This window comes from Equus asinus, chromosome 14, assembly GCF_041296235.1.
Source record: "Equus asinus isolate D_3611 breed Donkey chromosome 14, EquAss-T2T_v2, whole genome shotgun sequence".
In the NCBI taxonomy this organism is placed as follows: Eukaryota; Metazoa; Chordata; class Mammalia; order Perissodactyla; family Equidae; genus Equus; species Equus asinus.
In genome coordinates, this window is record NC_091803.1 from 9,323,980 (window position 1) to 9,341,405 (window position 17,426).

Consider the following 17,426-nt stretch of genomic DNA (forward strand, 5'->3'; position numbering starts at 1 on the left):
TACAAGTGCGTCCACAGGGCAGCCAAGGGCCCAGGGGGGACAGGAGCTCCCGGCCCCCACAGGGTGCCTGGTGGTTAGAGCACAGAACCCAGCCTGCCGGGGAGGGCGGGCCGACTCCTGCTAACTGGGTTAACTCCTGCTAACCTGTTAACGGGTGTCACCAGGGCCCCGGGCTCCCTGAGGGGCTGAAGCCTTGGAGCCTGGGCTGCTCTGACCGCTGTCTGCTCTCTCCTCCCCGGGACCATAGCTGGAGCCCAGGAGCTCAGCAAAGGGAAGGTGGTAGGATGGCCCCCAGCCCACCTGCACACCGATACCACAGACGGCAGCTCTGACCGAGCCCCAACCATAAAGACAAAGAGCCCTTGCTTCCTGAAGGCCCCTGACCCTCCAAGGCCCTTCCCCCTCCCTAGATGTCACCGAGCCAAGCTCCCAGCCCTCCTCCTGCCTGGGGGAGAGGGACCTCTAAGGGGACATTCCAGGGTCTGCAAGCACCCTCTCAGCGGGTTCTCAGGGACAGGACAGCAGAGGAGCAACCGTGTGGCCCCAGGGACACAGGTGTGGAGAGACTGCCGGCCCACGACTCGGACCCCCTACCCAGCACCGGGAGCCCAGGCTATCTCCCCACCCCAAGACCCTGCTTCCAGGTGGTCCAGGATGACCTCCCATATCAAGATCCTTCGCAGAATGACACTTGCAAAGCCCCTTTTGCCATGCAAGGTCACAAACAGGGTTAGGGGTCTGGACATGGGCATCTCTGGGGCCATCTTTCAGCTGACCGACAGTCCCCACTCCAACAAAACCGGCCGCACCTGTCACGTGCCCCCCGCCCCACACCACTGTCCCCCAGCCTTTATGCCCCACATGTAAAGAAAGTGAGGCCCAGGAGGGAAGGGGGCTCTTTCGGGCCAGGGCCAGGCCCCAGGGCTTCCCAGACCCCACGGCCAGGTTGTGCTCAAAAAGTTCTAAATTCTCTACGTCTTCTGCCTCCCAGAGCAGAGGCAGTAAAGAGAATGGCCTGTGGCCTCTCCTGCCCTCTCCAGGGCATCGTGGTGGCACCTGCCTCACACCAGGCTGTAACGTGGCCATCCTTCGGGAACCAGGAAGGGAGCTCGTCTCAATTCTCCAAGACCAAAGAGTCCAGCGCGTTATTTCTGTATTTTGGATATTAACCCCTTATCCGATGTATGGTTTGCAAGGATCTTCTCCCAGTTGTTAGGTTGTGTTTTGGTCTTGTGGATGGTTTCCTTTGCCGTGCAGAAGATTTTTTTGACTTTGATGTAGTCCCATTTGTTCATTTGGTATTTTGTTTCCCTTGCCCAGTCAGACGTGGTACTTGAAAATAGGCTGCTAAGACTGATGTCAAAGAGCATCCTGCCTCTGTTTGCTTCTAGACGTTGCATGGTTTCGGGTGTGACATTCAAGTAAAACCCCAGGGAGGAGGCTGCAGTTCCCCGAGAGCGAGCGTAGCGGGGACCCTGCGTCCCTGTCAGCGCACCTTGCGGCTCCGCGAAGGTCCGAAGCAGCGTGTGGGCGGGGCCCCAGGAGTTCTCCCAGGAGGGTGTCCCCTGTCCCTGTCCGCAGTCCACCGCCCCAGGGGGGGCGGGGCAGCGGCCGGGCAGCGTCTGGGCGGCGGCGCGCGCGCGCGCGCGGGGAGCGCGCGGCTGCTGGGCCGCCATCCTGGGAGGCGTCGGCGAGCCGCGCCTGCCTGGCCAGAGCCGAGCCCGGCGGAGTCCGGCCAGCCGCGCTCTGCTGCTCTCTCCCGGGCCGGGCTCGTCCATTCCCCCGACGTCCGTGGACGCCGCTCCGTGTCCCCGCTGGGCACGGCAGCCCGGGCCCTGCACAGCCACGGCCGCTAGCCTGAGGAGGCCCTCCTTCAGCTCCCGCTCTTCCTGCTCGCCGGACACGGACGACCAGGGCGCCTGCGAAGATGATGCCATCTGGGAGAGGTACCTGGGGGCGTGGGCCTGGGGGCTGGTGGGAGGCGAGCGTGTCCCTGAGGAATAGGCTTGTGCGCCGAGAGGTGCCCGTCAGGTCGCGGGACAGCTGTGCGGCGCGCGGAGCGAGGGGGGGCGGGGGTCTCTTCGTGTGCTTCACGCGTTCATGGAACGAGCGGTGTGTGCCGGGCACGGGGCCAGCCTGGGGATGCGGTGCCCGGGAGTCGGGCGCTGAAGCGGCCCCCGGGGTCTTGGCTTCTTGGAGGGACAGACGCGAAGTCGATAAGGACACTGGTCTCGAGGCGTTCTGAGGAGTGCAGGTCTCCGTCTTTTAGAGGCTGCGTTCCGTTGGGGTTTTCGTGAAGCCTGTTGTGCCCCTGAAGCTGAGGCCGGTTCAGGGGAAGTGGCCTGTCGAGGGCCACGTAATATTTGTGTGCAGAGCCAGTGCTTTCCAAAGCCCTGGACTGTGCGGAAGTCTAGCTGTTAGGGCTGCAGTGGGGGCTGTCCGGGGAGCGTTGTGAGCACAGGTATGTGTCCCACACTTGAAAGTCTGGCAAAGAAAGCGTGAGGCTCGAGGGTGCTCCGTCCGTTCCCTCCTTCCACAGAAAGTCCGGAGAGTTGACTTTGGGACAAGTCCTTCCTTTCCTCTGGTCGGTGCGTGTTCAGCGGTCTGGACACTTGAGGAGCAGGACTGACAGGGTGTTTGACCTACTGGACCTCACAGCCTAGTTGGAAAGGACAGATAGGCAGCAACTAATTACCTAGGAGATACGTGAAAGCAATTTTGTGCTGAGTGTTGAGAAATACGGCATTTACTGTTAGACTTTGTGACTTAGGCAGTGATGTTCAAGCTGAGAGCAGATGCCTAAAAGAAAAGGAGGACTTGTGCGGGAGAGCGTTGGGACAGGGCAAGGGAGGAGTATGGCCTGTCAGAGGAGCTGAGAGAGTGCCCTGGAGACTGGGGCCCGCGTAGGGCGCGTAGGGTGGGGAAAACACAACTTTTCGATTGAGGCTGGCACTTTCTATAGGTTTTTGGAGACTAAGTGTGGGGAATCAGAACGTGGACTCTGGAGCCAGACTCTGTCAGATGGGTCCTAGCTCTGCCACCCACGGGCTGTGTGAACTTGGGCAAGTTACCGTACCATCCTGTGTGTCAGTTTCCTGATCTGTAAAACGGGGATGATTATCATATACACACTCCATAGGTGAGTGTAAAGGTGAGAGGATATTTCATATCCGTAAAGTACTTAGAGCAGTGTCTGGCCTGTAGTAGGCGTTAGTAGTGGTTGATTAAATAAATGGATAAATGCATACATAAGTATTAAAGGCTCGGAGGCTGTCCCTGGTGAAACGTGTGGACTGGAATGGATTACAGCCAACTTTGTTTCCTTTCCAGCTTGCAGTTGCTACTGACCGCATCTGTAGCACTGTGGAATTAGAAATAATCTCCCTCGACTTGGCTGCTCTTGGTAAAACAATCTAATGCTGTCAAAATTATCCCAGGGAAATAAAAGCCTTTTCAGTAGCATAGATCACTTGACTTTTACACCCAAAGTCCTGGACATTATTGTTGTCTCCAGTTTATATGAGGACACTGAGACTTAGATGGATGAAAGGTCTTTGCCAAGGTCACCCAGTTAGTAAAGTGTAGAATCAGTATTAGAACCTGACTTTATATCCCCATCTCTCTTCATAGTGCCGTAGGTGCTAAACAGGTTATTTCAGTTAACGTGATCAGGCACAAAGTACCCTGAACTCTCTTATAATTTCTTTGTCCCTTAGAAAAGGAATCTGCTGCTGTCCTTAAGGAGTCGATAAGATCTCTGGGGTAATAGAATTCATTCTTTGTAATAGAAAATTATGAAAGGGTGAATCTGCAGGGCTAAAATGTTGAAGAATGTGTGTTCATTAAGAGTCTTTTAGTTGCAAGTGGTAGAAACTCAACTCAAAATGGCTTCAGGATAAAAGAATACATGTATTGGAACACTTAACTGATTCAGATATGGCTGGATCAAGGAGTTCAAATAATGCCATTGGGCATATGTCTCCTTTTGTTTTATTCTTGATTCTTAACCAGTCTCTCCTCAGTAAGGGAAAAGATGGGCACAGGCATCTCCAGGGTCTACACCCTACCAGCTTGTCCACCCCAGAATAAAAATTGTGTCTATTTCCCAACATCGGTTTAACAAACCTCCTGAGGTACGGTAGTTGGCCCAGGTTGGGTGGTATCTCATTCTTGGAGCCTGGGGTTGGAGTTGAGCTTCAGATAAATCACCTGGACTGATAATTTGGATGTGCTGGCTCCCTCAAAAGAAAATAGGAGGTTACTTCCAGAAGGAGTGATTAATGACATAGGCAGGCAATAAAAGAGAAAACATACTTTCACTACAGATGGAATATTTGGAGTTTCAGATTAACCCGTTTGTCCCGGTGTGATCCCTGTTGGCTTCCTGGAGGAAGTAGATCTTCCCTTTGGCCTTGATAAACATGGAGGGTATTGTGGTGAGGAGAGAAACAGGAAAGGTATTTCAGGCAGGGAGCCCCTTCTTCGCAAAGTCTTAGATGTGGGAAGATGTGTGCAGGGGCACTGAGGAGAGGGTTTGCCCTCACAGAAAGGTTAGGGCTAGTGTCTCTTGATTAGGTCCCTGCTGTGTGCAGACAAGTGATCGAGCTCCTCGAAGGGCTATGGATAGTCGAGAGTCATCGCACAGTCTCTGGAGGCGGATGCTTGAGTTTCATCGTCATTTTCAAGCTGTGTGATGTTGGGCAAAATCTTCATGTTCCAGGGCTCAGTCTCCTGTTCTGAAAAATGGGAATAATAGTACCACCTCGCTGTAAGAATTAAAGCCAGTGGGGGCCGGCCCGGTGGCACGGCGGTTAAGTGCGCACCTTCTGCTTCTCGGTGGCCCGGGCTTCGCCAGTTCAGATGCCGGGTGCGGACATGGCACAGCTTGGCAAGCCATGCTGTGGTAGGCGTCCCATGTATAAAGTAGAGGAAGCTGGGCAAAGATATTCGCTCAGGGCCAGGCTTCCTCAGCAAAACAGAGGAGGATTGGAAGCAGTTAGCTCAGGGCTAATCTTCCTCGAAAAAAAAAAAAAAAGAAAAAAGAAGAATTAAAGCCAGTGATGCCCAGAGAGTGCTTAGCATTGTGTCTGTCACCTTAATATTCGATAAACGTATTATTTTTATTTCCCTCAGTGACATGAGGTTAGTTTGACTCCCCCCTTTCAGATGAAGGTAAGTAACACGTGTAATGTGCTCTGAATCCAGAGACATGGCCCTCCTCTTATCAGAAAGCTCTTTGTTGGGGGGAAAGACAATTAGATAGCTAAGGCAGGGCTGAATCGTGTGGAGTCTTACCTCGTCCTAACAGAGCTGTGCTCCCACCATCCCAAATCCATGTCCATGTGGGGTTTTGAGTCAGAAACACCTGCCTTTAGGTCCCACTTCTACCCTGTACTGGTTTTGTGACTCATGAGCTACTCTCATGGTGCACATTTTAGGATACGTGACATCTTTCAATATCACACAGTTAAGAAGATTCAAAGCCCAGATTTGAATGTTGGTCTTCTGATTCCAGACAGGGGAAATCACAATCTAGGAAGTTCAACTCTAGGAATCTCTAGAAATTCAAGGGCTAAAATGACACGGTAGCATCCTCCTCCATCCATAAAAGCCCTTAGGAATTCAGGTAGCTCTTGGGGAAACCAAGGCCCCTCCTTGTCTCTCCACACCCCTTGGCCTCGTTCAGTCTCTGGGCCAACAGCTGAGCGCCCACCACACGTGGACACTAGGAGGTAGGAGGCTGCCTGTTGTTCAACACATGACCCAGGACCCTCTGGCCTTCCTGGGGTCAAACGCAGCTTTTCCTGCCCATGGCATCCATCTTAGGGTCGCTCTTGATTGCAGGATGGGGTGTCAGAAGTCCACTCAGTCATTCACACACATTAACCCACTCATCTGGATTATACAGCTCTGCCATTTTGAAAGCTCTCTCATATATGTATTTTCATACCATTCTCCTGGGAACAGCAATACCTACCATCTATTGGATATTTACTGTGTGAGTCTGGCTCTCTGCTCAAGTCCTGATGTATGTAGACCCACCAGGTTGTTTAAATGTCACCTTCTCAGTATGACCTTCTTGACCACTCTATTTAAAATTGCCTGCATCCTCCACCGCCCATTAGCATCCCCAGTCTCCTTCTTTCAGTTAATTTTTCTCAGTAACAGTTACCTCTCCCTAACCTAGCATCCAACGTAATTATTCATTTCCTAGTGTCTGTCTTCTCCCACTGGGATGTAAGTTCCACACAAGCAGTTGTTTCTGTTTTGATTACTTCCATGTGCCCAGAACCAAGCCTGGAAACTGGCATTATGGATGAATGAATAAATGAGCTTAATATTCACAATATCTCTGGGAGGTCAGTTGTATTATTATCCCTTTACAGACGATGAGGCTGAAGGTTAGGGGGAGTGCTTTGTTTTCGTTTTCATTTTTAGTCAATTTGCCCCCAATGTCACGAAACAGGAGAGACCAGAAGCGAGACCCATGGCCAGGGTCTCTGGTTCCCAGTCCCCTGCTGTCTGAGCGGCCACGCGGAGGGAAACAAGTCAGTTCAGTGGCAGTCCTGTTTCAGTCAGCACTGCTGTTTGTGCTTGCAGTGTCCATAAAAATGTTATTTTAGTCCTGACACTGATGCTTATGAATAAAATTTAGTCCTCATTCAAAAGCACATTAGCTGAAGCCATTTGGCGTCCTGTTACAGCGTTAATTTTTATGGAGAAGAATACATTGGCGAGGAGTACCTCTTCCACCTTCAAACAGAACAAGCGCCTCGAAGGCCAGGCCTGGTGACGCTCCCTCTGATCATAAGGCATTCCGGCATGTTGCTGCCGCTTTACTTATGGGACCAGGGATGTAATTTTCAGATGGTGGTTTGTTTTGCCGCCGTGTTACGTCTTGGGCTTGGCAATTACATTTCATTAACAGGGAAACAATAAGCCATAAATCATTGATCAGAAACAGGTTGTTAATCGGTCTAGTTAAAGCGGCTGCCGGCTGGTAGGGCGCGGACTACAAATTGATGGATGCCTGGGCTCAAAACTTGCCCAGGTAGCCCATTAAAGCAATACTGCTAATAATTTTCACTACTATTTATTGAGCTAAATTCCTATGTGCCTGTAAGTGCTTTATCCTCACAGCAACCCTAAAAGGACTATTCCCACATTACAGATGAGGAAATTGAATTCCAAAATGGTTAAATGATTGGCGGCAGTTCGCACACCTTGCACGTGGCAGGGTTTGGACTCTGAAGCTGGTGCTCTTAGTACATTCCTCCTACCCTAACTTCACCATTGGAGGGGGAAAGGGGACCGCATTTGAGGCCACCGGCCAAATGTCTGACTTGCACACTGCTCCCCGCGGCGGCGCCTTTCTGGGGAACAGACCTAAGGCAACCGCGAGGAGGTTTTGGGAGAAACGTAGAATTTGCAAGACTGAATTTTAATCTGTGCCTCCAAACAGCTGAAGTTGACTAGCACGGCCAGGCTGCAGGCTAATTCATCTGACTTCGTCTCCATGCCTGTTGTCCGCGAGCAGAGTGGTGGCAGCTGGGCCCGTTCACATCCTATCAACCTTGTCTGTTGGAATGACACCTGGCTGTGCTGAAGCCTTGGTTCCTGTAATTAGGAATGTAAACAACTCCAGCTTCCTCCCATCAGCGCTGGCTCTGTGCCTGCCTCCAGGTCTCCCAGCCCCAGGCTGTGCCTCCTGAAACAGGTGCCCTCCCCAAGCTGAGGCCCCTTGGAACTGTGGGTGCCTTTTATTTTGGGTCTACCAGTGACCTATTGGTCCCCTTACCCTTTCTAAGGCATGACCCCAGTTAAACTCATAGTGACCTCACCTGGGTTATTTATTCCCATTTTATGGATAAGAACATGACTTTGGGAGAGATTGAATGCATGAGCTAAGGTGACACAGCTACTTTATCTCTGGGACAGGTTTCTTTATTTAATCATCAAAAGTCCAGAGTATACATTAGTGTTCACTCTTGGTGTCGTACATTCTGTGTACAACATAAATTTGTTTGGACACATTTCTCAAGACATATACCCACCATCGTAGTATCATACAGAATAGTTTCACTGCTCTAAAAAATCTCTGTGCTCTGCGTGTTTCTCTGCCGGCCCCCCAACCCTGTGAAACACGCATCTTATTACTGTTTCCGTAGTGTTCCCTTTTCCAGAATGTCATATAGTTGGAATTATACAGTATGTAGCCTTTTCAGATTGGCTCCTTTCACTTAGTAATGTGCATTTAAGCTTCCTCCGTGTCTTTTCATGACTTAATAGCTCATTTCTTTTCAGCACAGAATAATATTCCATTGTCTGGATGTCCCAGAGCTTATTTATCCATTCACCTGTGGAACGACATCTTGATTGCTTGCAGGTTTCGGCAGTTATGAATAAAGCCGCTGTAAACATCCACGTGCAGGTTTTTCTGTGGACATAAGTTTTCAGCTCCTTTGCATAAATACCAAGGAGCACAATTGCTGGGTCCTTGGTAAGAGTATGCTTAGTTTTGTGAGCAGCCGCCAAACTGTCTTCCACAGTGGCTGGACCATTTTGCATTCCCACCAGCAATGAACAAGAGTTCCTGCTGCTCCTCAACCTCGCTCGCATTTGGTGGTGTCAGTGGTCTGGATTTTGGCCAGTCTAAAAAACTTTTGAACCCAGATGTTTTGGCTCTAAATCCAGTGAACCTTCTAGTGGGATAATCGTATCTAATAGGACCAGTGTGAAGATGAAATGACATCACACATGTATTAGGAAAAGGAGAATATCTAACCTTTGGCATGTGCCTGGCGCTGTGCTAAGTGACAGGTGGACTTCATCCTCACAATAACCTCGGGACTCAGGTGCTGTTACTATCTCCATTTTGCAGATAAAGACAGCAGCTCAGCGAGATTAAGTGCTGTGCCCAAGGATGTGTAGGGAGTGGCAGAGGCAGATTGAAACCCAAAGCTGCCTGACTCTGGGGTCAGTGCCTTTAACCACTGGGCTCTGCCTTGCCTCGTATATAAGATAGATGTTCAATAACAGTGTTGTTCTCCCTCAGGCACCCAGCAGGATCAGTTTCCATTCATTGCAGCAAAGGATCCACTGTGATGCCAGGGTCTCCATCAGGTGGCCTGTGGTGGTCCTCCTTGTAGCTTTTGTTATAAGACCCTGCGGTCAGCTCGCCAGCACACCCCGGCAGAGCCCCGAGTCCGTGCGTGCAGAGAATACGGAAGCCCAGAGCATCACCCTCCTCACAGCTTCAGCATGCGCTCTGAATCCTCGTATCATCAATAACATTGATACCAACTAATTTAAACCCACTGAACCAGTGAACTTGGGCTGCAGATGTGTTTATGAGCAGGATACTAAGTAGCTATTTTAACTAAGTGGAACATTTCTTGCTTCAATTAATGAAAAGGTAGCAACTCTAAGGAAATATTAGGGGCATTAAGTTTTATATTGGTGCCATTTATTATATATGATTTTTAACACTTTTAATCACTTTATTCCATGTTGACAGCTACTGAGAGAAAAAGAGCTTTCCACGGTGAGTGTGACCCAGGAATTACTGTCAAGCTGAGACAGATGATTATTAGCCCCTGAGTTGCCTCGGTCTTTTGAGGAAATAGTGAGGATTTTATTAGTTTTATTAATGGCACTCGGGGAGATCAAGTTATTGATTAGCAAAGAATGAGTCCTTAACACGCACATTTCTTGGAAAGGGTAAATGAAGTAGAAGGGAATTAACATTTATTCAGCACCTACTGTGTGCCAGGTGTGTGCTGGGCTATCTACATACTGAATTAAATCTCCAAGCAGTCCTGTGAGGCTGGCTACAGTGATGTCCATTACACAGAGGAGGAAATGGAAAGACTGAGATACTTGCTCATTCAGTAAAACTTTTGCACCCTGCTAGTTCACGACGGGGCTTAGATCGTGAATACTGTAATACACTCCCTGCCCTCAGGAAGCTTCTATTCTGGTGGGGGAACTAGATATTTATGATTATTTTTGATGATTATAATAGTGAAACAAGTGCTGGGACAAGGAGAGAATGGAGGTTCTCTGGGAACCTGGAAAAGGCAAACTTCATTTAGACCTTAGGATGAGAAGTTAAGGAGGGCTTCCTGGAGGAAGTGATGTCTAAGCTGAGATCTGGATGATGACCAGGGCTCAGCCAGGCAAACAGGGGAGGTGGAAGAGGGGTGGAAGCATGTGCCAGGTAGAGGGAATATTATGTACCAAGGCACAGTGGTAGGGCAGAACCACTAACTTCCCAAGGCTCGTGTCTCTAGTATGTGACAAAGCTAATGTCTGAATCCAGCTTTATCTGACACTTTCTATTGAAACCCAACACAAAAGGGAACCCGTGCTCTTCTTAGCCACATAATTAAAATCTCTAGTCCTCAAAGCAAGCATCCAAGTAGTCTGAGATATGCCAGCGGCTCCTAGTTCGTGCCTTGGTGGTCTGACAGTGACGTCCGTGGTCCCAGAGAGTCAGCATCTTAGGGCTTTGAAGCTAGGCGTGAGAATTGTTCTTGGCTTCCTTCATGGTTTCTCACACAGCGATGTAAGGCTTCAAGGGGATGTCTCTGTAAATGTTAGGTTGTGAGGAAGGAATCCCCGGGCTCGCCAGCTCAAGCGCTTGTAAGGTGCAGGGAGCATTTTGCCTTCGCGTTGGCGTGACTGAGGGTAAAGCAGTGCCAGCAGAATGGTGGTTCTTTCTCCACTGCCTGGCTCTGTCTTGCACCCTATGTGGCCCATTCCCAGGCAGGTGCTCCCCCTTGTGGGGTGGATGGCTCTCGCCGTTGTGATTCTTCATATTGTCAGTTGAAGTCCCGACCATATACGCAGGATGGTGTGGGATGCCAGCGACAACCTAAGCTCAAATGGAAGCCCTGCCATCTGAGACCCCTGGCTCTGATTGGCCGGCTTCAGCCGACTGCTCTCCCTGGAACACTCGCTGTTGTGAAGGGAATGCGATAAGCTGGTTGGCTGAGGCAGGGCTTGGGCGCTCCACGCCAGCTGTGCAGGGGCTGCGCGTGTCCAAGACACGGTTCTGGGGTGGGGGGGGAAATGGGGCTGTAACTGAAAGGATGGGGGGTGGATCCCGGGCTCTTGTGAGACTACCTCATGCCCTAAGGATATCAGTCCTCTCTTGAAATCCCAGTGACACCCACGACAAACACCATCCTTGGGGAAACACTGAGGGGGAGCCCCAGCTGTTTCAGGGGTCGCGTGGAAGGAAGCCAGTCTGCTCTAGAAACCCCAACACCGGCGTTCCCGTCGAAGCTGCACTTCCACGCGCTGTGACACCTCAGGCACATCTTTTAGTCACTCCGGGCCTCAGCTTCCCTCTTTGTGAAATAGGAATGTTGATCCTGGGTTTGCAGTGCTATTGGTAGGATAGATGGGATACGGGACATAAAACCCCCGGTACCTGTCACACACCGTCCACGCGGTAACCGCCAGCAGATCCAGTGAGCTGCCTGGCTTTGAATCCTTCCGCTCCTCTTAGTATGTTATTCAACTCCGTTAGCTGTATGATATCTTCCTTTTTCCTATTATTACCTTATCATATTTTTCTTTTTGTTCTATGTAGTCTTGTTTGGTATTTTTAATCTTTTAGATTTCTTTTTTCAATCTTATTATAACTTATTCTCTCTATTTACCCATTTTATCTTATGTTATCTACATAGCTTACCATTTCGTACGATATTGTAAAGAGAACATGATATACAGTGTTTATTTTCTAGTCACCATTTTTATCTTTCTAAGACTGCCTTTGAGCGAATTTCTTCTATTAGTAAATGCAATTAAGTTGATCCTACTTATTTATTTTTTAACCAATATTCGTTTCTTTAAATATGTTACTTGTTTTTAATGCTGGGTCTAAATACTCGGTGATTATCTGTTGTAATAATGGCACTGGAACTCTAAGCTGTACCCAGATACCCCAGCAACATTTAACAATATTACATTAGAGCCCTTTGCAATTAAAAAAATAAATAAAGGTACTTTAATAGCCAAGATCTTATTTTCGTCTCGCAAAAGCTCTGCCAGGAGGAAGAGAAAAAATTAAAGTTCAGAAAAGTGCACCCTCTTGACTCAAATCGCATAGCTGAATGGTGGAAGCAGAATTCTCTTTCTTTTCTTTTGACTCAGAGCCCATTGTTCTTTCCATGTTAACATGTTCTTTTGCTTCAGGACCATGCACCTTTTGAATAAAGCCAAATCCTTGGGAACTGGACTTCACTGTTTTTTTCAGGACAATTGAAATCTCATTTCCATCAAATTTCCCAGAATGTTCTTCACTAATCAAAGACAGTGTAGAGTTCACAGCAGGCTGAGGACGTGTCAGGTATCACAGCAGATTCTTGAGTGAATTATACTATTTTCCTCCAGCTAAGAGTGTTTTACCAGGAAACAGGGCCTAGTAGAAAGATCATGACCTTTGGAGTCAAGAAGAAAGACGTTTATATCTTGGCTTTATCATTTCTTAGCTCTGTGGTGACTCGGTTAATCAAGACATTTTCCATACCAGGGACAGCAGCCCAATGTAAAGTGATTTAAGTAAATAGAGGAATTTATCAGTCTATGTATATGCAGAGTTCAAAGGTAGCATTTGCTAGGTCTCCTGCCTATCTCTGAACCAATCTCTGTGTCCAGGGAGGGAAACACAGTGATTGGCTGTGCCTCAGCCATGTGCACATCCCTGGATGCACAAGGACTCAGAATGGGGGTGGATAGTTTCTCAAAGAGAAATCAAGAGTCCTGAAAGGAGAGAACAGTCAGGAAGCTTCATCAAGAAAGTTATCACAATGACCTTGAGCAAATTACTTCACCTTGCTGAGCCTTAGTCTCCTTATTTATGAGACAGGAAGAATGACATACTTACACTGCTTGTGGTTTGGATGAGATGTCAAAAATATTTTGCATGTAGTAGGTGAACAATAAGTGTGAGTTTTCTTACTCTCTTCTGATGCTTCCACCTCCATTTTTCCCAGACTCTCCCAGGAGTATGTATTGGAACAGCAATGGTGTGTCACCTTAGTAAGAAGCGTAGTTGCTTTAGTTGATTTGTTCTTCCTCCTTATAAAAAATGGTATATTTGTAGATAAGATGGAGCAGGAGATAATCAGTAAAAATAATGATACAGGAAATTCTTTCCTTGCTGAGAACCAAAAAAGAAATGTGATCCGAGACCAGATAAGATTTGGGATGAAAATGCTTTCTAATTGTTGTTTATAGCAATTCTCTGCAGACATTGGTGGTGGTAACATTCTACCCTGAGACCTTCCTAGGTTCTCAGGAGAATCCTTAATTTGTTGTGTGACTGATTGCTTTATACCCGTCCTCTTCTACCAGAGGGCTGGGATAAGACTGAGGACAAGAGAAAGTGCTAGGAGAGAATTTTAGAGCTGTTTTGTGTGGTTTAAATATCTAGAGAGATGCATATCATTTAAAATTATAACATAGGATTTAACTATATTATTTTTTCTTTACATTTAGATTTTTAATCTATCTAAAATTTAATATACAGTATAAAGTAACGGATTTCATTTTTTTCCCAGATAAAAGGCAGTTGTGCCAACACTATTTGTTAAATAAAAGTATGCTTTGGTTACTGGCATTTTTCATTATTTACAATTGTCATCTATAATGCAATTTATCTCAAGGTTCACCCCCCCATCTATTTATTTATTTATGTTAATACCGCATTGTTTTTATTATGATAATTTCATTATATGTTGTAATACCTTGCAAGGCATGTCATTCCTCACTATTCTTCTTTATTGTATTTTTGGTTATTTGGGGAAATTAGTTCTCCAAATGAAAATTACCATCATTTTATAAAATTGACAAAAGTTTGGTATCCAAATTGAAATTATATTGAATTAATATGATAATTTTCAAATAGTTGATATTTTAATACGTTGTCATGCCATCCATGGACATTTATCTTCCCACTTACTGTATCTACATTCATATTCTTAAATACAATTTTATAGATTTCTTCATTTAATTCCCATATCTTTGTGTTTAATGCATTTCTAAATATTTCCTAGCTTTTATCATGTTTATGAATATGTTTTCCCATTTTTATTTCTGAGTGCTCAATTTAGAAATGTATTGATTTTTGTGTATTTATATTACATACAGCCACTTTATCAAATTAAAATGTTTTTCTTTTTTTTGAGGAAGATTAGCCCTGAGCTAACTGCTGCTAAAATGGTTTTTGTGTGTAGACTCTTAGACTTTCTATGTTTATAATCGTATCAGCAAAGATAAAAAAATTTTCTCTTCTTTTCCAATAGTTCAGCAATCATTTATTTTTCTTGTCTTATTGTATTTTATAAAACCTCCCCCAAAATGAAAAATAATGCTCGTGTGCAGAGCATCTTTACCTTGTTCTTGATGTCAATGAAATGGTTTTTGAGAGTTTAAGGAGAGCAGTCCTGATGTCCATGTGCCATTTCAATTTCAAAATTAACAGTTCCTTTACTCGTATCTCATAAGACATGTTTTAAGGTTGAATTAGGTAGAAATCTTATGGCGGCAAATGGCAGAAACTGAACTTAAACTAGGTAAAGAACATTTGTAAATTCAAATAACTGTAAAGTTCATGTTGGCTTCAGGAACGATTGGACCAAGGTTCTCATTAATGACATCAGGAACCTGTCTCTCTCCATCTGTGATATTTTCTCCACTGGCTTCATGGCCACACTGTCCTCTAGTAACCCCAGACTTACGTCCCCTCAATGCAGCAAGCCAAACAGAAAGTGCACATTTTCCTAATAGTTCCAACTGAAGTCTTGATCTGATTTGGTGATCATGAGCCTCAAAACTAATCAGTCGCTTTTGCCCAGAGGATAAAACTGTGACGGGACATGCCTGGATTATATGCCTATTGCTCTGGCTGATTTTAAGGCCCAGCATGGGCTAAGAATGGGGATGGGAGAGATGATTCCCTAAGGAAAAATGAAGTGTTGTTCCCTAAAGAATGAGAATCAGCGAAACAACACGTTCCACCAAGTGACTCCTCATTATCCTAGTCTTCCTCTGGATATGTTCTCTCTCTTTTTAAGAAATTAATATTCCTTTAAAACTGAGTACTATATTAAAGTGTACTGACCAGAACACTGTGGAGGGAGACTATCATCATCTTCTTTCTAGACAGTATACTTTTGCAGTATAACCTAAGATTCTTCACCTTTTTGCTAACCACGTCATATTTCTGAGTCCTTTTGAGTTAGTGTTGAATAACTGACATCACAGATGTGACTACTTTCCCGGTCTTATCTACCAAAGTTTAGTATCATATTTGGTATTTTTAGAATCAGCTCCATCACTCCAGATTATTGGACTATTTTCCATTCCTAGTCCTGACATTTAGTCCTTTTTTCATTCTTTTCAGGCTTGTGTCATTTCATGAATATTTATTTCCTCCATGTATTCATCCCTCCGAGCCTTTGCCCTCCAGATTCCCATTGCCTGGGATGAACGTCCCTCTCCCATCCATTTGATGAATCCATAGTCTAATTTTGAGAACTAGCAAAATGCTCCTGCTGAAGTGCCCTGATAAGTTTTTAATATTTCTCTGTGAGCATTTATCACATTATGCTTTAAAAGAATGTTCTATAACAGATTAAATGACATAAGACTTTTCTATTTCTTGAAGATTTGACAGAATTCACTTCTGAAGCTTTCTAGGCATGTATTTTTTCTTGCAAAGTTGGATTGCCTCTGTGTCTGAGACTCTTTCTCCATTCTTCAATATTGAGAATTTGAATTTTATTCTTCTTCTCTTTATTAAGTGAACAGATTTTTTTTTCCCCCAGAAAACCATGTTTGGAGTTGTATTCATCATTTCAACTTTTTTTTTTTCTATTTCATAATCTGGTAATTTCTGCTTTTATCTTTGGAAAGTGCTGCCATCTGTTTTCCTTGAGTTAAGTATAATTTATTTTCATTTGTATAATTTAAAATTCATAACATTTAGAACTATGAATTTTCCTCTGAGACCTCCTTTGATACATCGTAGGGGTTCTCAGGAATTCATATTGAACTTTCTGTTTAAATTATAATTTTAAATAATTATGTACTTACGTCTTCTACCTGACTACTCATGAGCAAAGCTGAACAGTGTTTACAGAAATATGTGAACGCAGAATCTAAGAAATGTTGATCTGTTCTGTAGATAAATGTGCACAACGTTGTAGAGTAAGTGTGTGTATTATCATCTGAGTCTGTAACCATGCTTGGACTTCAGCAACACAGGCCAGTATGAAAAAAGAGCATCAAGTCAGATTCTTGCAGTTGACAAGTTAGCTTAATCCACGCAGGAATTTACCCACTCATGCAACTGAAAAGTCCTGGGTAATGAAGGATACAGGCATGATGCAATCAGCTGCTTAAATGATGTCATCACATATCTTGTCCTCTCTTTTTCTCTTTCACACACACTTCAAGTTGTAGCTATGTTTTCCCTTATTATCCTCTCTCTCTGTATTGTAATAAGCTGCCGTTCCTCTACAGATCCACACATGCACTCCTTATAATTCACAAGGCTTGAGGAAAAGAGGTACGTCCTGTGAAGTCCGGAGAAAGCCCAGGACAGCTCAACTTGGGATATGTGCCCATCCTTGCATTTCTGTGGCTAAGGAGAGGAAGGACCTTGATTGGCCATTCCTGGTCCCTGATGATATCTCTAGAACCACAGAAGTGGGATCTACCCCATGGAAAAAATGAAGATTGAGCAGCATTAGTAAGGAATTCAGGGTTGGGGGGGCGTTCCCCAAAGGAATGGATATTGGACAGGCAAACAGATTCCACAATGGCTGATCCCTAGGTGTTCAGTCAGACAGGGTTCATGGGTAATATCAAAATGAGGAATGTGTGGACTCTAGGAAGAGTCAAAATTTAGAGACCTTGAATGCCACATTGAAAATATTTGGGCTTCCTAGACATGTCACCCTAAGGAGGACAGGGTTTTACTTATGTGGCATCCAGTCGGGGAATGGTTCATTTAAATCTCATCATGAGGAAACATCAGAGAAACCCAAATGAGGAAAGTTCCATTTAAAAGAAAAAAATGGCCTCTACAAAAAAAAGTCAATGTCATAAAAGATAAAGAAAGGTTGTGGGGATGTTCCAGATTAAAGGAAACCAAAGAGACACAGCAAGTAAATGCAATCTGTGATCTACTACGTCCTGTACTAGAAGGAAGAAAACTGCAATAAGGGACTTTATTGGGTCACTTGACGATATTGGAATTCAGACGGTAGATTAGATAAAAGTATTCAATCAGTGTTAAATTTAGTGAAGAGGATAACTGGACAGTGGTGACATAAAAACACCTCTTATTCTCAGAAATACACACTGAACTATTAAAGGTAAAAGGCCGTGATATATACAACATACTCTAA